Raw genomic sequence first — 25,715 nt, forward strand, 5'->3', positions numbered from 1 at the left:
AATGAGAAAACTTAATGAAAGTGAATACAAGTTTGCGCTTTAGGAGGAGAAACCGGTGCGTCTCTTGTGTTACCATAATGCTGATGTGGCCCTTGGTGAAAATGAGTTTGACACCCCTGCCTTAAATGATCATAATGTTTCTGCACTGGAGATTGCGGGCATCGATCCCGCTACCTCTCGCATGCTAAGCGAGCGCTCTACCATTTGAGCTAATTCCCCTTACACAGAGCAGTCCTTTAAACTTAGTGTTAATGCTGCATTATAAAGTATGGGTAGTAGTAGTAGTAGTAGTAGTAGAACTTTATTGTCACTATAAATTGCAACAAGTACAATTACAGCGAAATTAGCCATCCACCCGTCCAAACATTCAATATGACAAGGGGGGGGGGAGACAGGACGGGAAGACAGGATAAGAAACAAGAAATAATAAACATCATTGGGAGGATAGGAGATAAAAAAAAACAGCAACCAGATTGTGCTCCCTGAGGAGCCCACTATGGTAACATGAAAAAAAGCTCCTTACAGCACACAAGCACATGTAAACAAAACATAACATAGTCACACGACCAGCCACTAGTAGGGATGAGGGGATAAAAAGTAACCAGCTGCGACAAGCAGCCATCTGGTGATTCGCAGCCAGACCAGCGCGCACTACAGACCTGTCATGCCGTGTTGTTGGAATTAAGCTAAGAGTGGAAAACGTTGGGTTGGGGGTTGGGAAAGTTCTGACAGTCAAATTCGTGCAGCAAGAAAAAGTCTGTATAAAATTCACGATGAAATGGTTGTTGACAGCTCCCTTACTGCCCCGAATGAACCAGCCAGTGGAGGAGGGTAGGGTGCTTCGCAGCAGATCCTCTGGAGGAATTTTCTTATCACCAAGGTCGTTGATGATAACAGTGGGAGCCAAGTGCAGAAATGACATGTTGTTTTGTCTGAGCCCTAATACAAATTTAACAAGAACTCACAGAATTAATGCGTCTCTGATCCATCTCATTTCGCAAAGCAGTTAGTTTCTCCAAAATGGAATCCATGTTGCGATTAATAACCACAGTCTGAGTTCCAACAGCTCTACCCACCATATCAATCAAATTGGGCAATTCCTTGGGACCGTTGACAACTGACCCAACTTTTTAATTTCCAGATACAGCAGGGCTAAGCCTAAACCAATCAGCAGAAACCCCACAATTAAAGTTCCAAATAGGTAAACATCCTCTACGTCCTCCAACAAAAGAGGTGCCAGGCACACGACTCTCCACTTCCCCCACGAGTCCGTCGCGTATCCTGCCATCTGCGTTCCATCGGGGCATGTGGGTTCCCCCGAACCCGAACTTCTCGATGAGAAGATGGTGTCAATAGCATTCAGAGACCATTTAACCAATTCCATAATTTGTTCTTTGAGGAGCTGTGCTGAGAAAATCTCTGTAGAGTAGAGTAGACGAGACAGTACGATACAGGAGAGGCCAAGCAGGACAGATAAGGGAGGAGGGAGAGTGCGACCGCCACTAGTTACCACTTTACATCTTACACACAATCACAGAGTAAATCTTTATTAGAAATGAGTTCTAAATCAAACCTGAACTGGATCCTTCACTCAAAACTTCAATCTATTACATTTAATATAAAATACATTTAATAAAAACGCTTCTAGTCGTCGTGCTGTATCGTACTCACCACTGTGCAGTAGAGACGCATCGGAGAAGGAATCGTACTCGGCAGCAGGTTCGAGTACAATCTCGCCAACAGTAGAGAAGATTTGTTCTATAAAAGCTGTGAATCTAGTCAGAACTTTAGAAGGAGAGCTGCTCCTCTGGACTGAAGTCTTGCTCTTATCACCAGCTACTGTTTACACAAACATCATTAAATCACTGTTAGTAACTGATCTCCAACACGTCAGATGTAGAACAACTGTATAGAACACGTGTGTCAAACTTAAATCTGGCCGCCATGTCATTTTATGTGGCCCGTGTGAGCTTAAAAGACGTCTGATTGTCTTAAAATACTCTGTAAAATCCTACATAAACGGCATCTCCCACAATGCATGTGGATTTTGTGACCCGCAACATGACCGCATCCTGCCACTAGATGGCGGTGTTTCTACACCAGCGTTTAACTGACAACAAACTGTCCAAGAATTAAAAGGCAGAGAGCAATGGGCAGTTGTAGCCTAGTGGTTAAGGTACTGGACTAGTAATCAGAAGGTTGCTGGTTTGAGTCCCACCAATGCCAGGATGCTGCTGTTGGGCCCTTGAGCAAGACCCTTAACCCTCAATTGCTCAGACTGTATACTGTCCCAGTACTGTAAGTGGCTTTGGATAAAAGCGTCTAATAAATGCCAATAATGTAAATGTAAATGCAGTCACAGCAGGATACGTTACAATCGCACTTTGAGGGCCACCATAATGCTGATGTGGCCCTCGGTGAAAATGAGTTTGACACCCCGGTATAGAGCTTTACAGAGACATGAATTATAAATGTTTTATTATTAAATCACACCAGTTCACCCAGTGAGTGGAAACACTTTAAGCAATCGGAAGAGGTAATGGTCAAAACCCAAATTTCCTTCAGTCCTCATGTTGTGCTGCATGATTGTGTGTTGTGGCCTGGATGCCGGTGTGTTTAGAACTCAGGTACAGACTAACTGAGACTTAGATTTGAGATGTTCACTCTCTTTTAGTATTCTTAAACTAAATACCAGCTAAAATTCATCCTGGTGTTTCATAAGAAGCTAAACTAGACCCTCCTGTGTGCACGTGCTGATGGAACTCTACTCGGCCTGCAGGATGTGTTTTTACTTCTATGCTTCAGTAAAGCTTTGGCTGACCTGTGTGGATGCAGTAGCTGGAGAACGTGCTCAGTTCCTGCTCCGGGCTTTCTCTGATATGTGGCGTCCGCCCGAATCTGACAATCTCGACTTAAAAGAGGTATTTTTTGTTAGTATTATCACTTTACATCTTACACACAGTCACAGAGTAAATCTTTATTAAAAACAAGTTCTAAATCAAACCTGAACTGGATCCTTCACTCAAAACTTCAATCTGTTACATTTAACATTTCATTCTAAATAAAAACGCTTCTAGTCGTCGCGCTGTATCGTACTCACCACTGTGCAGTAGAGACGCATCGGAGAAGGAATCGTACTCGGCAGCAGGTTCGAGTACAATCTCGCCAGGACTCATCTCAGCTGTACAGAGGCAGGGTCAGAAGTGGATGGTCAGGGGTACGAGGTTTAGGGTGGAGCAGGAATTAATCAGAAAGAGGAAGAAAGGTGGAACAGATGATTAAACAATACAAGTGTTCTCGTTAGAGCCTGACCGGGGTCCTGAACCCACCTGAGGATCCAGAGACTGATTTTAGACGTAGCGAGTCTCTCTCTGCGTGTTTAGATCCTCCAGATTCAGAGTTACTGAATCCTTCCTGCTTTGCTTTTAAATCCACCACCTTGTTTAACTGGGATGTGATGGAAATCGACTTCAGAGTTTCACCGGACGATGATGACGATGACGACAGCTTCCTGTCCGGCTCCTGTCGAACACACAATACAGACGAGGTGCACTGAGATATTATTATTATTATTATTATTAATATTTTTAAAGCTGGAAAATCTATCGACGTCACAAAATGAACAAACGAGATGAAATGACAGTGTTTTGAAGGTGAGCGCTGGATTGTGACTGTTTTCTGACATTTATTTTCCTTTTCTCTGCATTTAAATGTTAAAGAATCTTTGCAAAACAGTCATGATTGGACGTTTTGACTGGGTACGATCTGTAAAGTGTTAGTGATGCTCTAAAGAGGCTTATGAGAGTAAAACAGAATTAAAAGAGAGTCACCTCGGCCTCGGAGTCGTCTCTTCTGTTATCATCAGTTTTAACGACGATGTTCTGAATAGTTCTGATCCAGGCCTCTCTTCTCTCCTCTGAATCAGCCTGTAATACACATTTCCTACACACACACACACACGCGTGTAAACATGTACACAACACGTGCTTTATCATAAATACCTCATAAATATAGAATTATAATGAATGTTCATGGCTGATGGTGAACTCTACTCACTTTGTAGGTGAAACCACCTTAAAGCAGAAACGGCGTCCGATGCTCTTATAGTGTTCAGCCGTGCACAGACGTAGATCCTCCATCACCACAGTGGGGTTCTGCTGGGGGCAAATAGTTTATCAAACATCTTTACCTCCAAAATACCAGTTTAAATCAAAGCACAAACAAAACGACTCAAACTTTAGCAAACGTGTCCTTACAAGTGATTCTTTAGAATCAGTTTGAGTAATTTCTCCTTTTTTATTTATTTATTTATTTATTTATTATGATTTTAACGTCATGTTTTACACACTTTGGTTCCATTAATCACAGAAATGGTAGTTACCGTGCCGCCCCCTTTTTTATATATACAGCGGTACCTTGTAACTCACCATTTCCCTTAAACTCAACATGATCAGTTTGTTTTTTAAAAGAATTATTTATTTAATTTTAAATGAACAATAAACATCCGCTTTGTTCAGCAGTAAAACCTCATCAGCATGTGAATCTGAGCTGAATCTGCATTAGTGTGGAATAAGCGTCAGATCCAGTGTTACAGCTCCACATGTATCTGTGTTTATCTGGATTTTCCTTCCTGTTTCACTTTGAAACTTGTGTTACAGCTCGAGCTTATGAGAAATGGTGAGAATCAGAATCAGCTTCTCCCAGAGTCTAAAACGCTTCTGGTTCAAAATAAAGCTTAATGTGGTTTAATGTAGTAAAAGAAGGAGACAGGAGCACTAAACTTCTCTTCATTATTACTGCTCATAAGTTCCTCCACTAATCAAATTCCTCACTCGCTGTTTTACTACAATAAGTCACGTTAAGTTTTGTGTACCGCCGTCACACTTCATAGGAAATAACGGCACAGCGGCACAAAAGCGGTTTTGTCACTTCTCATGTGAATGCGCCAGTGCTGAAGGGAATACGGTATTCCAACATCAAGCATCTCCAGCATAAAGAAGCGTCAGAAAACAATAAAGAAGTAAAGCTAAAGTACAGCTTTTATTGTATTTTTATTGATGTTTAACTGTTTGTAATTGTATTTCAGTGTTTAATATTAGATTTGGGTTATTTTCAGTGTTTAAGTGTCAAAAACAACCTCATTATTTTACATGAGACTAAAATATCTGCAGCTCTACGGGACCATGGATGCATTAACAGGTTTCCCAAACATCCTTATGAAGAAAAATAGCTCGAAACTCAACGTCTTTAAAACTCAACACCACTCCCAGAACCAACTTACGTCAAGTTACAAGGTACTGCTGTATATACAGTATATATATTTTCATCATTTTCATATTTTCATTTTCATGTGTTAGAACACACAGCTTAGGTTAAATACAATCTCTAATATTTCAGCTGCCAGTGCTTCCATCATCATATTCACTCCTGCTGGATCATTCAAACTGGACCATTATTACTGAAAAGCAGCTGAAAAAGCTCGAGTTTACTGCAGATAAAGCATTTTATTTTATGTAAAGGACACGTTACAGACCTCAGACTTCTTCTGGTACATGAGCTGGTTGTTTTGGATCAGGAACCAGCGCCTGAAGAAAAGAAATAATAGAAATAAAACAACGGCGTGATGGATTTAATACATTTGAACTTGTAAATAATACAATAATTTAATAATAGATCAGATTTAAATCCTCGTGTCTTCTGATTTAACACGACATTGATCAGTCTGAGTCAGTACAGTTGTAGGAAATATGTAGGACATGATCACTATGATGATTAGAGGTGATTAATTTGTACTTCTCTCATCATCTGCTCTCACTCTCTACAGACCTGTTCCATGTTTTGAAGACGTTACTGCCCCTCTTGAACAAATATCCCTCCATAATGATCTGCTTCTTGGCCTCCACGCCGCCCTTTGATTCGGTTTCTCCAGCACAAACATCCTGAAAGGGCTGAGGATGAGCTCGATTGTGCGGCCAGCGCCGACACGGGATACCCAGAAAGCGCTGCATTCGAGCGGGACGGTGGGTAGCACATCTCTTCTGTTCAGGAGCCATGATGAGAGTGATGTGCACACACTGAAGGTTAAACTAAACTGAGCTCTCGTTCCATAAGTACTCACTGTTAGAACCCTCAGTGCCATCAGAATGATGATGTCACAATGGCACAAGGAGGCAGAGTGCAGAGGGCTGAGGTGTAACGTCACCATGGTAACGGTGTACCTCTATATTACCAAATATGGACGTGTCTGAACTTTATCATTTGTTTATTTATCATTATGTTACTAAAATGATTTTACACCCCCCCAACACAAATGTATTGTAATTAATAATTACTGTAACTTTACACTATATGCTTATTAAGTACATTTAAATGTATTCATTCTTTTCTTGAAGGAATAAATGAAAATTAATAATAAATGAAAAAAATGAAATATCACAGTAAATCATTTATTGTAAAATACAGTTCCAAATCAGAAAAAGTTGGGACACTATAGAAAATGTAAATAAAATAAAAATAGAGTTTCTTACATTGTTTGTTATAATTGTGGTTATATCAGCTATTGTTGAGTGGTGGTTCTTGATGCCGTCTGAGGGATGGAAGATCACGGGCGTTCAGATTAAACTTGCACTCTTGGCCTTTACACTGAAATTCCTCCTGATTCCTTGAAAGGTTTAATGATTATATGCACTGTAGAGGGAGAACATACAAATCCCTTCCAATCTTTCTTTGAGGTTCATTGTTTGTAAACATTTTAATCATTTTCTCACACATTTGTGGGCAAACTGGAGATCCTCTGATCATCTTTGCTCATCAGAGACTCTCAGCCTTTCCTGAATGCTGCTTTTGTACCAAACCATGATTACAATCATCTGTTTAAAATCACATCATTATTTAGTATTTTCACCTCATTACTAGCTCTAAATTGCCCCCGTCCCAACTTTTTTTGGAATGTGCGAATTTTTGCAGGCCTGAAATGCAGGAATGGATGTTTATTAATGCTTTGGGCGACGTTCTCCTGGGAAACCTTGGGTCCCGCCATCCATGTGGATGTTACTTTGACACGTAGCACCTACCTAAGCATTGTTGCATACCATGTTCACCCTTTCATGGAGACGGTTCCATGATGGTTGTGGACTCTTTCAGCAGGATGATGCACCCTGCCACAAAGCTAAAATGCTTCAGGAATGGTTTGAGGAGCACAACAACCAGTTTGAGGTGTCGACTTGGCCTCCAAATTTCCCAGATCTCAATCCAATCAAACATCTGTGGGACGTGCTGGACAAACAAGTCTGAGGCCCCACCTCACAATATACAGGAGTTAAAGGATCTGCTGCTGACATCTTGGTGCCAGATACCACAGCACACCTTCAGGGGTCTAGTGGAGTCCATGCCTCGTTAGGCTTAGGATCAGGATTTAGTGACTGGGGAGGCCACTCTGATAAACCACTCAACTCGTTTACAATGCAGCATCATGCTGGATGTAGCTGTTATAAGATGCTAAATTCTACATGTCTATAACATTTAAAACATCTAAAACTTTTACCAGGCACTTTTATCCAAAGCAGTTTATTATAGTGCAAGGATTGAGAGCTTGGACCAGTGAGTGTTTCCTATGAAATGTGATCCTGAGCTTTTGTTTGGGGTGGGGGGTGTCGCGGACAAACTTTACAGTGTACACACTTGAGTGTAATTACAATATTTCAATGTTTTATTATAAAAAGATTTAACAATCTGAACGTCAAACATTGCTTATCTTGTCTGATCTATAATAAATACGCATAAGTATAAATGCATGTGTATCAATTACACTTTAACACAAACATTAACACATAACATTTTGGCATTGTAATCTCTCTCTGCCCACACAAAACAGAATAATAGCAGGTTAAACACTTCAATATATTTCAAAAGTTAACTGCTTAGTTTATAGTTACAGATATTTCTTAAAAGTGTATGAACGTGTACGATTAGTTATGCCTGTAATCCAGAATTAAGTTCTATACCGTAACAAAAAATATGAATGTAAATGTTCATGTTGCGATGACGGTGATGTAAAATAATGTTAAAATAATTCAAAGTCCAAACATTTGAGTGGTTAACGAGAACGCTACTTTACATGTCACACAAGCTCAGTGCAAAACACGAGCACAGAAACGGTACAAATCCGATCTCTTCCCTACACACTCGCTCCCTACGCCCTATAGTGCGCTTAACTTTCTTAAAGGGCCAGACTATATATTTTATAATTCACATTACACGACAGGTGAGACGTTCTTTTTTCTTAATATAGCACTTTTATTTAGGAAAAAATAGTTCTTACATAGGCAGGAAAATCTATGGCAGACAAGAGTCAGAACAGCGTATTGGGCGTAACGTTATTATTACTGTTTGCTCCTTTTTCTCAACACTTGTGCTCGATTTACACTGAAGATATATTTAGTAAATAAGTACATGTCCGCGCATGCACGCGCTTGTGTTCATTTCCGGTTGAACTGATAAAAAATGTTGATTTTGAAAAATTTAAAGACGAGCCGTTTTTCAGTTTCTGCTTGTTAGCTCACAGCTAACGCTAGCCAGTGTGGCTCTTCACTCGTCTCTCTGTGTTATCACCAGTAAGCACCCCACAGCCAATCAGCGAGCTCCAACCGCCTACCCCTCCCACCCCTCCCTCACTGTGGATGCGCGCATGTCCTAAAGTCTCAGTTTTCAAGGTAAACCTGAAGCAGAAATTTGGCGCTTCACATTTAAAAAATACCGGCACCATTTTTTAATACCGTCACCATTTTTAAAATCCGCGGTATACGGTAATATCGTCATACCGCCCAACCCTAGTGTGACGTTAATGTTTTGAGTCAAGGGGAAAAGAAGACGGGGAGAGTCTTAGATCTGGTTTATGTGAGAGCACCACCCAGAGGTCAAACAGTTCTAGCAGGTTTTATAAAACTTGATTATAGCGGCAAGTTAAATTTTATTTCTAAAATACCTCACTAGTTGTGTAAAAAAGAATAACAGGCTGCAAATGGCCCACGGGATGTACAACCCCAAATCAGAAAACGTTGGGACAGTACGGAAAATGCAAATACTGAAAACACATTGACTTTAACTTATTTATTGTCAGACAGGATGAACCTGAGATATGTCATCTTTCATCTGCTCAACTTCATTTCATTTATTAATAAACATCCATTCCTGCATTTCAGGCCTGCTTAACATTCCTTTAACGCCCAGGCCCCACACTGTTGCAGTGCAACCATGATACTTACTGTGATAACGTGGTCATGAGTGGTCGATTTTATGAGGCCACCGTAAGAACTTGCCAGAGATGCGTCGTCAGGTCATAGCAAAAGTTGATATTTTATTGAAGAATCCAGTGATAATTTACAAACATTGGAAAAAGAAAAGAAAAAGCATAAAATGATGCAAAGGCTACTGCAGCCTGTACCTTGCTTTACTCGGGACTAACTTTGTAGCACACAACAAACAATTATGCCCCTCCGAGCTGCGGTTCACGCACCCAGCTCCTCCACAATCAAAACTGTCCTCCATCTTGATTAGATGGGCACTTATAAACGGGATGCCCCTCTCCCTTTCCTGGAGCATACCATTTGCGGGTCACAGAAAGGATCCTGAAACAATACATTCATTCACAATACCGGTATTATCAACACTATTAGTTAGCACACATATCTAAGGTAACTTGGTATTCTAACAGACTGATGTAATGCTCTGTGGTCAGACTCAAGTGTGAACTCAGCCCCAACTAGATAATACTTAAGAGAATCTAAGGCCCACTTAACAGCTAGCGCCTCTTTCTCTACAGTTGAGTATCTAGTCTCTCTGGGAAACAACTTCCGACTAATGTACAAAATTGGTTTTTGTTCTTCCCCTTGCCCCTGGAGTAAAACTGCTCCTAGACCCAGACCTGAAGCGTCTGTTTGCACTATGAAAGGTTTACTAAAGTCCGGACTCCTCAATACCGGTTCTGAACACATACAGTTCTTAAGATCCTGGAAAGCTGCTTCACATTCAGGAGTCCATCGCACTCTCTGGGGCATGTCCTTTTTTGTGAGGTCTGTTAAAACGGCTGCCCGGCTGGCAAAGTCAGGAATAAAACGTCTAAACCATCCAACTAATCCCAAGAACGATCTTACCCTTTTCTTGGTTGTTGGAACTGGACTTGCTCTGATGGCCTCGACCTTATCTACCTGTGGTCTGATGACTCTGCTCCCAAGCATGTACCCTAAGTAGGAAACCTCGGACCTGGCGATGCTGCACTTGGCTGGATTGATTGTCAGACCTGCAGCCGCGAGTTTCTGGAAGACAAGATGTTTCAGGTGCTCTTCCCATGTCGCACTGTAAACAATCACATCATCAATATATGCTGCAGCATACTCGTCAGTGCCTCTCAGTACTTTATCCATAAGTCTTTGAAAAGTTGCTGCTGCTCCATGCAGCCCAAAAGCCATCACTTTTAAATGATATAGTCCACTTGGCACCCGAAATGCAGTCAATTCTCGCACTGCTGGGTCCAATGGGACTTGCCAATATCCCTTACATAAATCAAGGGTGGTAAGGAAAGCTGCCTTACCCAACCTCTCTATCAATTCGTCAGCTCTAGGAATGGGGTATGGGTCAAAAGTAGAGAAAGCATTCAACTAGGAAAAATACACACAAAATCGCAGTCCTACAGGGCTACACCACTCACTGGATGATGGCTCAATAACATCCATCTCCAGCATTGCCTTCACCTCATTTTTCAGGTCAGGGACTAGACGGGCTGGCACTCTGCAACATGTTTGCCGGATAGGCTCGGTCTTTGCTAGCTGGATCTTGTGCTGCGTCATGTTTGTCCTCCCTGGCTCTGCACTGAAGAGTAACACTGGCAGAATCTTTGCTATCTTTGCCCTGCTGGTCCTCACTGAGATGTGACACACCCGGTGTGCCTGGTGCTGTGCTTGAGCCCAGAAAATACTGCTCTTGGTGCTCTTCCTCTTCTCCAATTGCTCTTATCCACAAGTTGAGGGCTGTTGGGGGCTCTTTCTGGTGCCATTTCCTGAGCATATTGATGTGGAAGCTCTGCACTTGTTTCTTCCGATCTGGCAGCACCAGTTCGTAGGTGATCTGGTTGATCTTCTTGCGGACAGTGTATGGTCCTTGCCATTTTGCAAGTAGACCAGTGTCAGAAGTTGGTAAAAAGATTGAGTTCTCTATCACCTGGTTTTAGCTCCAGACATCTTGCTGCCTTGTCGTACCACCTTTTTTGCTTTGCTTGAGCTGCTGCCATGTTTTCACGTACCTTTACCGATAAATCTGCCAATTTGTCCCGCATTTTGAGCACAAAGGAAAGGATATTCAACTCATCAGTAGGGTTGTCACCTTCCCATGCCTCTTTAAGGACATCCAATGGCCCTCTCACTTCTCTTCCATACAGCAGTTCAAAGGGAGCGAAGCCTGAAGAAGCTTGTGGGACCTCTCTGTAAGCAAAAAGAAGACAGGGGAGCCACGTGTCCCAATCCGAGCCAGTGTCATCCACAAACTCTTTCAGCATAGATTTCAGGGTTTTGTTAAAACGTTCTACCATGCCGTCAGTCTGGGGGTGGTATGGGGTAGTTGTAATGCCCTTAATGCCTAATAATGAATACACACCTTTTCACCTTTTAGCAGTTTTGATTTGAAGTTTATAACCCGGATGCCCCTCCCCCTTTCTTGGAGCATACCATTCACGGGTCACTGAAAGGATCATTAAAACAGTGTATCCATTTACAATACCGGCATTATCAACAACATTAGCATATGCATATTTTTATGAGCTCATACTCCTACATCTGTCTAATCATTAATGTGTGCACACATGTTTAAGATAGCTTGGGAGCAAGGACGGATTAAGGATAGTCTGGGCCCCTGGGCAAAGAGTTGCCCAGGGCCCCCCCATCCCCCGCTGAGTTCATTCTTAATACGAGCCAGTTTGGAGAATGAACGCTCCCCTTCACAATTTGTGATAGGCACAGTCAAAAAAAGTCTAAGTGCTATGTAGACATTTGGAAAGGTTGACTGTAAATTCAAATTTATCATGGTTTTGAGCATTTTACTAGGACATTTTTCTTTTTCTGTTATGAATTATTTGTATTGTATCAATTCATCTGCCAGGCTCATGTTCAGATCTGAAGGATATGCTGCAGCGAGTGAGTTAGCCTTTAAAGTGAGCTCACTGTTGGACATATTGTCAGGCATGAAAAGAACATCAAATAGCTCAGTTAAGTGTGTGTATGCATTCAAACTGCTTGAAATTGCTAAATTAATTTGTGTCTCTGCGCTTAAGAGAAATTGAACATAATAATTTTGAAACAATACAAATTCAGAAACATTAAGTAAGGGCCTGAATCGCATATTTGCAACAAAACGTCTGTTATGAAATATGGTAGCTTGCCTGGCAATTTGTAGGTCCCTAGAAAGTCAAGAAGCCATGGTAAACGACTTCTATGGAAGTCAAGGGCCCCATAGCAGGGGCCCTCATGATCAAGGGCCCTCTAATAATATGCCCTGCTCTTCTCTAGGGCCCCCTGGTATGGGCTCTCATAACCAGGGCCCTCTAAAAATATGCCCCTCTCTTTTCTAGGACCCCTAATAGCCAGAAGTCGAAGTCAGAGCAGTGCCACAACGCCTCATCCATTTTCATGAGGGCCCCAAAAGCATGGCTAGGGCCACCAAGAGGCCCTGGGGTCAAAGTCCCTAATAGTCAGAGGATCCTTAAAATGGAGGGCCCTCGGAAATAAAAATATATTGTATAATAAATGTTGATAGGCATTGCAAAATGTTTTGGGCCCCCTGACATCAAGGGCCCCTGGGCGCTGGCCCCACTGGCCCGGTCAGTAATCCAGCCATGCTTGGGAGTCTGACAGAATCTGGTGTTACTGGTGATGTGTCTGGCGCCTTGACATCATCACAGTTACTCATAATAATGTGAAAAGTTCGTACAAATCTTAGTCCGTGTGGGGCGAGGGTGGTGTCGATGGTACCCAAGCTAGTCAGGATGCAGTCTAACGCGCTGCGTTCAGGTCACAGTCTCTCATTGAGGCGTGGGTTTGAATCCCACTTCTGACTGCTAGTGCTTTATACAAATTTATGTCTTTAACCCTCTAACATACATAATAATGTGAAAAGATTCAGCAGTTCGTACAAATCTTTGGCCATGTGGGGGTGTTGAGGAAAATTGTCTTTCATAATGTGCGTTCAGGTCAGGATGGCCGAGCGGTCTAAGGAGCTGTGTTCAGGTCGCAGTCTCCACTGGAGGCGTGGGTTCGAATCCCACTTCTGACAGCTCATGCTTTATACAAATCTACTTCTTTAGAGGACACAACCATCAGGGAATACAGTTTTCATCAAAGGGTGAACATGGTCTGCAACAATGCTGAAGTAGGTGGTACGTGTCAAAGTAACATCCACGTGGATGCCAGGACCCAGGCTTTTGATCACTGAAAATGTGAGAAACTGAATCATGTATTCATCCTGATCTTGCTCTGTTTATTTTTGCAGCTCTGCTGGAGGGTTATTTTTTTGGTGTTTGTGGTGGTGGTGGTGGGGTCTTTGTTCCCATTTTGGTTTATTTAGTATATGATGTACTTTACATCCATTTAAATATGTACTTAAATACTTAAATATCCATTTAAGTATGTTTATTCAGCGTCCATTTACATTGTTACAGCAGTATTTTACGACAAAAATGGAAATGTTCACATTATTGAAATGGATGTAAAGTACATCATATACTGAATAAACCAAAATGGGAACAAAGACCCCACCACCACCACCACCACCACAAACACCAAGAAAATAACCCTCCAGCAGAGCTGCAACAAGAACAGGACAATCTCCTACAGGTCCAACAAAATCAAAGAAAAAATGCACTTCATAAAAGACCTCACATTGTTCGTCCTAAAGGCTAAGATCAACGTTTTAAATAAACAGAGTCTGTGATGGTTTAAAAGCAACGCATAATATAGAAAAGAGTACGTGAGCTCAAACACGTTGCACTCTCACTTTATAATGCAGCATCAACGCTCTGTTAGTACATTACAATTTACAAATCCTAAAGGAAGGTTCTGTGTAAGGGGAATTAGCTCAAATGGTAGAGCGCTTGCTTAGCATGCGAGAGGTAGTGGGATCGATGCCCACATTCTCCAATGCCGAAACATTATGATCATTTAAAGGCAACACATAATACAAAAGTCGTTGCTCACTGAAACGCTGCATCAAACATTAGGTCAGTCTGTAAGTTCTACAGTGACAGTTATGCTCTATTTTTACTCAAATCGTTTGGTTTAAAGACCTTTTTTGACTTGTTTAAATTGACAAATGTAGCGCCCCCTAGCACCCCTGGCTGTATTTGGAAAGCGCTCCTTGACTTCTTTTAATTGTTTAAGAAATCTCTTTCTTTGTGGTAATGTAAGGATTTAAAAGGGCCACTACTTATCAGTACTTACGATTATTTTATATTTAAACTATACTCTTATTTAAACTGAAAAAACTGCTTCAATTACCCTATATATATGTGGTACTAACCTTGCACAAAAAAACCTGCGACTAACACCATTTACAGTAGCTGTATTAACATTATCCCTGACTCACATACCAAACTTGTATACGTTAATAATACTTAAACAAATTAACTATTTACTCATTTACACAATCATTAATATGCATTTCAAACCCCAATATATTTTACAAAAATGTTATAATACAATAAAAAAAGGGTATCCAAAATTACCGTTGCAGGCCTGATCCAACCTAATAGTCCCAATCAGCACAGATCACGAAGTATATTTGGTCGGTTGTGGTGGAGCTGTCCACGTTCTTTGTTTACATGGATGAAACAGAAAAAATCCACCAGTCTTTTTCCTTTTGATCTTGGATGAAACAATCAGAGTTTATCCGATGCTTTTAATCCACTGTAATCGGCACAGTTGCTGAGGAAGCGTACTGCCTTCAATGTCCATGCGCGAAAACTCAAGAGACGAAGTTCACGGCTGATACAGCATAAACAATGTCACTAATTGACTGCAAGATGTTAATATAAGACTCACTGTCTGTTTGTCTTAACGCATCAAGAGAGATAAATCCTAAACAGGTGTTTTACCCGCTTACATGACACTTGTTTCACATCACGCTATTTTCTCCACTTTTTTCTTCTTTTTCCACCCACTTTCTCCCGCTCTTTTCCCGACCTGTGACAGTTCATGCTGATTGGCTTAAAAATAAATCAAGGGAGGGCTATACATACACTTTACTTTAAACAGCATAAAACAACCAGAACATTATTTACAGAACAAATAAGAACAACTTATTTACTAGTTATAAATTAACATAAACAAAAATATTAGTAATCCCCAAATTTTAATTGGGTTACACAAACACACAATAATTTATAATTCTCCAATTTTGAAATGTCTCGGAGTTTTATCTGAAACGACTTTTTGTTAAAGTAGCGGTACGTGACTTTTGAATGGTTTTTCATCTGGTGAAACTGCTTCATGAAAGATGAACAGCTGAAACTCACGACATCCCCTTTAAAATGCTGAAAAATGACATCCCCTTTAAAAAGCACGAATGCTGTTTTTTGACTTCAGCTCAGCATTTAATACTGTAATCCCTTCCAAGTTAGTCACTAAACTTGGAGATCTGGGTATTAACACCTCCCTTTGTCACTGGATTATGGACTTTCTTACCAACAGACCTCAGCATGTTAGGTCAGGCCACACCTACTCCATCACCATCTCACTCAATACAGGCGTACCACAGGGCTGTGTGCTGAGCCCATTCCTCTACTCCCTTTTCACCCACGACTGCAGGCCTGTGCATGGATCCAACTCCATCATTAAGTTTGCTGACGACACCACGGTGATTGGACTCATCAGTAACAACGATGAGACAGCCTACAGGGAGGAGGTACAGCATCTGGCCACATGGTGTGAGGACAACAATCTGCTCCTCAACAACAACAAAACTAAAGAGCTCATCGTGGACTTCAGGAGGGAAGGAGGAGGCACGCATGACCCCATCCACATAGACGGAATAGCTGTTGAACGTGTCTCCAGCTTCAAGTTTTTGGGGACCCACATTTCGGAGGACCTGTCCTGGACCACCAACACCTCCAGCTTGGCCAAGAAGGCTCACCAGTGCCTCTTCTTCCTGAGGACACTCAGGAAACACAATCTGTCTTCGGCCATCCTGGTGAACTTTTACCACTGTGCAATAGAAAGTATCCTGACCAGCAGTATCACAGTCTGGTATGGAAACTGCACTGTTGCAAACCGCAAGGCACTGCAACGAGTGGTGAAAACGGCCCAGCGCATCACAGGGACTTCACTTCCACCCATTGAGGACGTCCAGAGGAAACGCTGTCTGCGTCGAGCTCGCAGCATTCTTAAGGACTCCTCCCCCCCCACACACACACACACTACAAACATGATAATTTTTATCCTTTTTCCGCTTTGTATTTCACTGGTACATACCTCATTTGTACATAAATCTCATAAATACTGTATATATCTGTTTATTATGTTTTTACGTACTCATTCCTTGATCGTGTCCATAGCACCTTAATCACTTTAACCTGCATAGCACCTTAATATTAATCTGCACCTTAATATGTATATTGTTTTCAGCTACATATCTTGTTTATAGTATAGTTTATAGATCCTGTTAATACCACTGCTATTTACCCACTGTAAATAATGTATATCATAAATACTGTTTATTCTGCACTTTCTGCTTATTGCACTTCTGGTTAGATGCTAAACTGCATTTCGTTGCATTGTACTTGTACATGTGTAATGACAATAAAGTTGAATCTAATCTAATCTAATCTAATCTAATCTAAAAAAATGCAGCATCAACCCTTAAGTCAGTCTATCAGTGGTACAAAGACAGTTTTGATTGTGTTTCGATCGTCCTAAAGGCTGCGATAAACAGAGTCTGTGATGGTTTAAAAGCAAGGCATAATACAGAAAAGAGTATGTGAGCTTAAACACGTTGCACCCTCACTTTATAATGCAGCATCAACGCTCTGATAGTACATTACAATTTACAAAAGGCTAAAGGGGGTTCATCGTAAGGGGAATTAGCTCGAATGGTAGAGTGCTCGCATAGCATGCGAGAGGTAGCTGGATCGATGCTCGCATTCTCCAATGCAGAAGCATTGCAAACTTTTAAGCACATTTTCCCGTGAGCTAAGTAGGGACTTGTAAATAACATTTAGACTTGTAACGCACTGTAGTTAAAAACATGGTCTTCATACTATTTATTTTGTTCTTCTGTCTGTGTAGGGTTTTTACCATGAAGTAAAATCGAGGGAATCTAAATGCAATTATCCATCCAACAATCCATTCATTAGCTTTTAACTATTCATGCAAACGAATGACTTTTTATATTTATATATTGCTCATTGTAGTACTTGTGTCTGCATGGACTTGAACATCACATGACTAAACATTAGGTAGAACTATAGAGACTTACTTACTGTCTTGCCCAAAAACAAACTGGCATAAAGTACTCGACGAGTACAACACACTGAACAATAAAATATAGATGACATACTATAGGCCAGTGAGGTGGCTGCTGCTTCTGGGTGTGTAGTTTCTAAATGATCAAGTCAGCACAGGCACAAGCACTACAAGTATTTAGAATAAAGTTTATGTTTAATATTGTGTATATACTGTATACTTTCCCTCCGCCCAGAAATTCCCAGTAAAAAATGACCCACCACAACCCCGTCCAAGATAAAAATGTTTGATGAAAATTAAATAAAATAAAAGAATATGCTGCACTTACACGCACCTGAGATAAATCTACTTTTGGTTTAAACTAGACTGTGCTGGTGTTATGTTGGGTTAGTCTGTAACTGAGCAACAGTGTATGCTACAATGACAACTATAACAATGGTTATCACTGCACACTAAGCTATTCAGTTTTTTGTGATTGTCATTTTAAGATAATACTGAATCAGTCATCAATAAGGTCAGTCAGAACACAGAAAGAACTCATTATGTAAGGGCCAAAATAGTGCAGGATATACCAACTGTTTAGTGCAGTGCAGTAACAAAACGGCTTTGTAAGGCAAGAACTGAAAAAAAAAAAAAAAAGCATTTAATTTGACATAAAATATGTGGGTATTAATATGTACAACTCAGTGCATTATTAGGCTGCACATAATTATAGTTTCAAACGGTCCTCTTTTTACTACAGTGTGTTTGAAACGGCTGGGGGTACAATTTGTTGCTGTTGCTGTTTACACACACAAAGAAAAACATCTCTGGAGGAGAATTTTGCAGGTAGATTACAAACAGATTCCTTTCTTTCACCTTTTTCCTTTTTTTCTATATCAACTGCACGACTGTTTTCCAGTCATTAAAATGTAATGTGCATTTATATGTGGCAAGAGAAAAAAAAATCCATAAAAATCAAATTGAGTTAGCAAAGAACCTTGAATTATACTAAATGGTTCTTCAAGTAGCAACAGTTCTACCAAGAACACAAAAAGAATCCTTAAGAAACACTTCTTAGTGCTACATACATCAGTTGTATTCTAGAGGCGACCGAATCACAGCGGTGATGTTATTCGCGATAACACACTCCCTCTCGTGTTCTATTTCTTGATTCTAACGCAATATTAACTGTATTCATATTATTCCATCTAATGGACAATTGAATAGCCTACAACCAGCACAAACAGGGTTTGAGTTCTTAATAAATAATCTAGTCAGTTAAAAACCCAACAAGAAGGCTGTACCTAATACACTCATACCAGAGAAAACACACCCTAACATGCTAGTGCCGTTACAGTGCTAACAATGGTCCACCCAAAAACATTATTTGGTTAGTTGGAGATCTCATATGGGGCTCCCTTTCTATTGATATATGATTTACAACCTAGTGACAAAGTGTACAGTGCAGCAAATGGGTTACAATCAGTAAATGTATCATACATAATAATGTGAAAAGATTAAGCAGTTCGTACAAATGGTGGTGTCGATGGTACCCAAGCTAGTCAGGATGAGGTCTAAAACGCTAAGTTCAGGTCACAGTGTCCCATGAGGCGTGGGTTTGAATCCCACTTCTGACTGCTAGTGCTTTATACAAATTTATGTCTTTAACCCTCTAACATACATAATAATGTGAAAAGATTGAGCACTTTGTACAAATCTTTGGCCATGTGGGGGTGTTGTTGGTAATTGGCATTAGGACCTTGCAAGCATGTCAGGATGGCCGAGCGGTCTAAGGCGCTGCGTTCAGGTCGCAGTCTCCCCTGGAGGAGTGGGTTCGAATCCCACTTCTGACATCTCATGCTTTATGCAAGTTTACTTCTTCAGAGGACACAGCCATCAGGGAATACAGTTTGCATGAACTGGGTGTACATGGTCTGCAACAATGCTGAGGTACAGTAGGTGGTACGTGTCAAAGTAACATCCACATGGATGCCAGGATCCAGGCTTTTGATCTCTATAAGTGTGAGAAATTTAAACATGTATTCATCCTGATCATAAAGTATGTTTATTCAGCGTCTATTTACATTGTTACAGCAGTATTTTACAATTGAAATGTTCACATTATTAAAATTTATGTAAAGTACATTGTATACTAGTTGTTTACTTTTTTCCTAAGTAAAAACTGTCATTACCTCAACATGTCATTACCAACACATATCTTGTTGTGATGGTAAAAACACTTAGTGATGGTAATTACAGGTTTTTAGTTTCACCATCACTATCTTATTAACTATTTAATAATTAAAGCTAATTAAAGCTAAATAAGCATAATGGTTTTTTTATACAAGGAAATATTAATTTTCACTGATTAGTCAATATGGCCCACAAGATATCAGCAGAGATCCAAAAAAATCAGTAATTACATGAAAAAGAAAAGGTAAGTTTAAAGTAATATCACAACCTTCAAAATGTGAACAAGGGAGCATCGTAAGGGGAATTAGCTCAAATGGTAGAGCGCTCGCTTAGCATGTGAGAGGTAGCGGGATCGATGCCCGCATTCTCCAGTGCAGATACATTATGATTATTTAAGGGTATCATGTAATATGAAACTCGTTGCGGCATCGCTTAATCGCAGCTTCAAAAATTAGATCAGGATTTAAGTGAGTTTAAGGCAACAAAAAATATGTGGGTATTAATATCTAAAACTTACACAATGAGCAATTGAGGGTTAAGGGCCTTGCTCAGGGACCCAACAGTAGCAACTTGGTGGTGGTGGGGCTTGAACCGGCAACCTTCTGTTTACTAGTCCAGTACCTTAACCACTGAGCTATCACTGGCCCAGTGATAAATATAAATATAGATTTAACCTGTCCTCTATTTACTACAGTCTGTTTGAAACAACTAGTTGGTGTGGAGAACATGTTACACACACAGAGTGCTATTATTTCAAGCTTATCAAGTACATGATATTTCACTTAATAACATCTCACAAAGTACAAATTCTTGAACTTTCTAATTAAACCATGTTGTACGGGACATTACCGCTCACCTAATGCAGTAAGAAGCAACTCGCCCAAACAGGGACTTGAACCCTGGACACTCAGATTAAAAGTCTGATGCTCTACCGACTGAGCTATCCAGGCTCTGCAAGCTGCTTTAATCCTCACAAGGATGTGACTTGAATTACAAACTTTAACATACGTTGTCCTGTAGAACAGTTCCAGCAAGAACACCAAAAAAACCCTTAAGAAACACTTCTTAGTACTACATACATTAGTTGTATTCCACACAGGTCAGCATGCGATATCGTTTTACTTTCTAACTGTATTCATATTATGCCATCTATATTACGGTGGCCCGCTGAGTTAAAACACAATAACATTTACAAAACAAACAAAAGCTGACAACACAACAACAATAAGGAAAAACACGAATATATTAAGAGACAACACAAATTCTTTAAGGTGGAACGCAATTACATTAAGGGAGAACACAACGAAATTAAGGAAACACGAATACACACTACACTACATCTAGTGGTCGATTGAATAGCCTACAACCAGCACAAACAGGGTTTGAGTTATTAACAAATAATCCAGTCAGTTAAAAACCCAACAAGAAGGCTGTACCTAATACACTAATACCAGAGAAAACACACCCTAACATGCTAGTGCCGTTACAGTGCTAAGAATGGTCCACCCAAAAACATTATTTGGTCAGTTGGAGTGCTCATATGGGGCTCCCTTTCTATTGATATATGATGTGGTGTCAACGGTACCCAAGCTAGTCAGGATGCGGTCTAAGGTGCTGCGATCTGTAACCCTCTACCATACATAATAATGTGAAAAGATACAACAGTTCCGCCAAAGCTTAGTTCACGTGGGGGTGTTGTGGGATTGGTATTAGACCATACGCAAGCAGGTCAGGATGGTTGAGTGGTCTAAGGCGCTGTGTTTAGTTCGCAGTCTCTCCTGGAGGCGTAGGTTTGAATTCCACTTCTAACATTTTACATTTACATTTTCTGCATTTAGCAGACGCTCTCATCCAGAGCGACTTACAGAAGTGCTTCCATAGTAAACATTTCATTTCTCAAGTTTTAGTAAACAACAGTCAAAGAACACAAATCTGCTGAAACCTGTTAGAAGTGTTTTTTTTGTTTGTTTTTTTTTGGAAATGGAAAAAAAAATGTTAGTAAATAAGTACAAGTCAGCTTAAGTGCTTAGTAAAAAGGTGAGTTTTTAATCGTTTTTTAAAGACAGCAAGAGACTCAGATGTTCGGACAGACAGAGGAAGTTCATTCCACCACTTGGGTGCTAGAACAGAGAAGAGCCTTGATGCTTGTCTTCCTTTAGTCCTGGGTGGGGGCTCAAGTCGAGCGAGACTAGTGGCTCGGAGGTTGCGTGGTACAGAGCGGGGTTTGATTAGACCACGATGGTAGCTTGGGGCTGGTCCATTTTTGGCTTTGTAGGCGAGCATCAGTGTTTTAAACTGAATGCGTGCAGCTACAGCTCATGCTTTATACAAATTTACATCTTTAACCCTCTACCATACATAATAATGTGAAAAGATTTGTTTCAAGATTGTTTCAAAGTTATTGCATGTTTGTCAATTAAAAAAAATTAATAAAGGTCTTTAAACTAAACGATGAATGAAAATAGAGCGAAAACTGACCTCATTTTTGACGCAGCGTTTCAGTGAGCAATGACGAAAGGAGTCTGATGTTACGTGTTGCCTTTAAACGATCATAATGTTTCTGCATTGGAGAATGCGGGCATTGATCCCGCTACCTCTCGCACGCGAAGCAAGCACTCTACCAATTGAGCTAATTCCCCGTATAAAGAACTCGCCTTTAACTCACCTTTGTAAATTGTAATGTACTAACAGATCATTGATGCTGCATTATAAAGTGGGGGTTCAACGTGTTTAAGCTCACGTACTCGCGTTTATCGCAGCCTTTAGGACGAACTGAACCAAATCGTAACTTTGTACCACTGACAGACTGACTTAAGGGTTGATGCTGCATTATGTAGGGGCCAAAATAGTGCAGGATATACCAACTTTTTAGTGCAGTGCAATAACAAAGCAGCTCTGTGAAGCAAGAACTAAAATTATGATGCATGTCATTCAACATAAAATATGTGGGTATTAATATCTAAAACTCAGTGCATTATTAGGCTACACATAAATATAGATTTAAACGGTCCTCTATCTGTTTGAAACAGCTGGACGTACAAACAGTCGGTGTGGAGAACATGTTACACATACAGTGTGCTATTATTTCAAGCTGATCAAGTACATGCTATTTCACTTAGAAATATCTCACAAAGTACAAATTGTTCAACTTTCTAAATAAACCATGTAGTACAGGACATTACCGCTTACCTAATGCAGTAAGAAGCAACTCGCCCGAACAGGGACTTGAACCCTGGACCCTCAGATTAAAAGTCTGATGCTCTACCGACTGAGCTATCCGGGCTCTGCAACCAGTTTTAATCCTCACAAGGATGTGACTTGAATTACAAACTTTGTACAACAAAAGTTGTCCTGTAAAACTTCAATTAATATAATTTTTTTTTATTTCTGTTTTGGCTCTCTTGAAGGTGATTATATAAAGTTTTAGGTGAAGTATGTTGCTGCTTACACACACAAAGAAAAACATCTCGGAAGGAGAATTTTGCAGGTAAATTACAAAATGATTCCTTTTTTTCACTTTTTACCTTTTTTACTGTATCAATTGCACGATTGTTTTTCAGTCATTAAAATGTTATGTGCATTTATATGTGGCAAAATAAAAAAATCCATAAAAATCAAATTGAGTTAGCAATAACTATATTCAGATTTTGCCATTTAGTGGACGATTAAATAGCCTACAACGAGCACAAACAGGGTTTAAGTTCTTAAGAAATAATCCAGTCCGTGTGGGGTGGTGTGGTGTGGCGTTGGGGTGGTGTGGGGGTGGGTGTGGGGGTGGGTGTGGGGGTGGGTGTGGGTGTGGGGGTGGGGGTGGGGGTGGGGGTGGGGGTGGGGGTGGTGTTAAGGGTGACTTAGCTAGTCAGGATGGCCGAGCAGTCTAAGGCGCTGCTTTCAGGTCGGAGTCTCCCCTGGAGGTGTGGGTTTGAATTCCACTTCTGACAACTCATGATTCATACAAATTTACATCTTTAACCCTCTACCATACATAATAATGTGAAAAGAATGATACAACAGTTTGTACAAATCTTAGACCTAGTTAGTCTTAGTTTTTAATTACAAAAAACATCCTTTACCCTTTGAAAATTTTAATGTATTAACAGAGCGCTGATGCTGCATTGAATCATGAAACACCGGACGTGATGGTAAACTTGTCCATTGTGCCAGTAAATGGTATGCACATGAGGTTTGCCTTGGTGTTGCGAGAGCTGTATCTCAGATGTGGAAAGATGTAAATTTCAAGACACATCATCAGTAGTGTACCTTTGAATCAAGGGGTGTTTCAGCCTTTCAACACTAAACACCCTCATCAAAGGTGGCCAGCTACATGGTGATCAAACCTGAGCTTGTGTCCCATGTCCAATCATGAGAATTGCCTGGTTATTTAAGTGGCGCAGCCCACGGGACTATGCAAGGCAGGTGGTGTCCTCTTCCTCGAGTCAAGCCTAGCGCTAATCGTATACCTTGTTCATCCTCCTCCTGGAGGGCTGTGACCTGGGTTCTCTAAAGGGATGGGGTGTGGGGGAAATTAGTGAGCGGGTCCTGTCGATGCTTTTTGAGCCCAGCAATGGTCCTTCCGCTTGATCCATATCCACTGGCTGCTTCTTTCGGCCGCTTCAGAGACTGATCTAATTGTTTGTCGCAGAGCCTGTCCATGGATGCCAAGTTCTTTCAGCAGCCTGATGGTGGAAGAAGCCACAAAACCTCTGCATCCCACTTCAACCGGATAGACTTTCGCATTCCATCTGAGCATCTGCTGCCAGTTCTGTGTAGCGCAGTTTCTTGCGCTCATAGGCCTCTTCTGTTGAGTTCTCCCATGGAACTGTGAGCTCTGTGATGTATACAGACTTCAATGAAGGGGACCAGAGTACCAAGTCTGGCCTAAGGGTGGTGGCTGCAATCTCAGGTGGAAAAATTAGTTGCTGGCCAATATCGACTAGCATCTTCCAGTCCCGGGCCATGGCTAGCTGTCCAGCTTCTTGTTTAGTAGGGGGATGGCTAGGCTTTTCCTGTCCCTCCCGAATGAAGATTGGGGCTGTAATGGAACTGGTTGCTCTCTTGGGCAAGGAGTTGATGGCATTCCTCTTGCTCTCATGAGCTGCTGCCAGACTCTTGAGGACCTGGTTGTGCCTCCATGTGTAGCGGTCTTGTGTGAGGCTGGTCTTACAGCCGGTCAAGATGTGTTTGAGTTGCTGGAGTTGGGCAGAGGGCACAGGTTGGAGCCTCGCCATCCCACTGGTGGAGGTTTTTTGGAGATGGGAGCACATCATACGTGGCTCTGATAATGAAGCTGATGTTGCTTGCCTCCATCTCACAGAGCTCCCTCCAGCTGAGCTTTCTTCTCTCCAAGCCTTCCCACCTCATCCATTGTCCCTGCTTGGCAAGCGAGACAGCTTTTGTCCTTCTTTCTGCCTCCTCCTGACGGCACACCTCCTCAACCACCATTTTCCTCCTCTCCGATGCTGTGGCCCTATGCCAGGTTGGCTTACTTGCCGTAAGGCCAAAGCCTCCCCTTCCCAACTGGACATGCCCTACAATATCGCTGTGCCTCAGGGCTGACGTAGCATGCTGCACCGTGTCGGATGGTGTCCATTTCCGTCCAGTTATCAGGGGTGGAGCAGTATTGCTAATGGTCTGGTCTCTGGAGTCCTTCAAAGTCATCTGGAGTCTTACTTTAGCGCACTTGTACTCTTCGGTGAGGCTCGTGATAGGCAGTTCCAGGACCCCTTTGCCATAGAGGCTCATGTAAGTCATACAGCGTGGGACACCGAGCCATTTCTTATTGCCTTACCTGCTGCACTTGGTCTTTGTCCTTGAGGCTTGCGTTGTACCATCTGCCCAGGCTTTTGACAGGTTGCTCAAACACTGTTGGTATTGGGTCGTCACCAATGTAGAACTTCATGTTTTTTAGCTGTCCCTTGACTATTGAAATACTTCGTGACTTGTTCGGCTTGATTTTCATCCGGGCCCACTTTATGTTCTCCTGCAGTTTACCAAGTAACCGCCTGGTACATGCTGCAGTAGTGGTCAGAGTGGTCATGTCGT

General features: G+C 41.3%; 3 non-coding genes across 3 annotated transcripts; 1 reads left to right on the forward strand and 2 right to left on the reverse strand.

Annotated features, from left to right (window-relative positions):
* Positions 1–19,250: 19,250 nt before the first annotated feature.
* trnal-cag (transfer RNA leucine (anticodon CAG)) lies at positions 19,251–19,333 on the forward strand. Its single transcript has one exon. It is a non-coding gene; the product is annotated as a tRNA-Leu (tRNA).
* Positions 19,334–20,550: 1,217 nt separating this feature from the next.
* trnak-uuu (transfer RNA lysine (anticodon UUU)) lies at positions 20,551–20,623 on the reverse strand. The gene has a single exon. It is a non-coding gene; the product is annotated as a tRNA-Lys (tRNA).
* A 2,260-nt stretch (positions 20,624–22,883) lies between these two features.
* trnak-uuu (transfer RNA lysine (anticodon UUU)) lies at positions 22,884–22,956 on the reverse strand. Its single transcript has one exon. It is a non-coding gene; the product is annotated as a tRNA-Lys (tRNA).
* Between the last annotated feature and the right edge of the window lie 2,759 nt (positions 22,957–25,715).

Source organism: Trichomycterus rosablanca, chromosome 10 (assembly GCF_030014385.1).
Source record: "Trichomycterus rosablanca isolate fTriRos1 chromosome 10, fTriRos1.hap1, whole genome shotgun sequence".
In the NCBI taxonomy this organism is placed as follows: domain Eukaryota; kingdom Metazoa; phylum Chordata; class Actinopteri; order Siluriformes; family Trichomycteridae; genus Trichomycterus; species Trichomycterus rosablanca.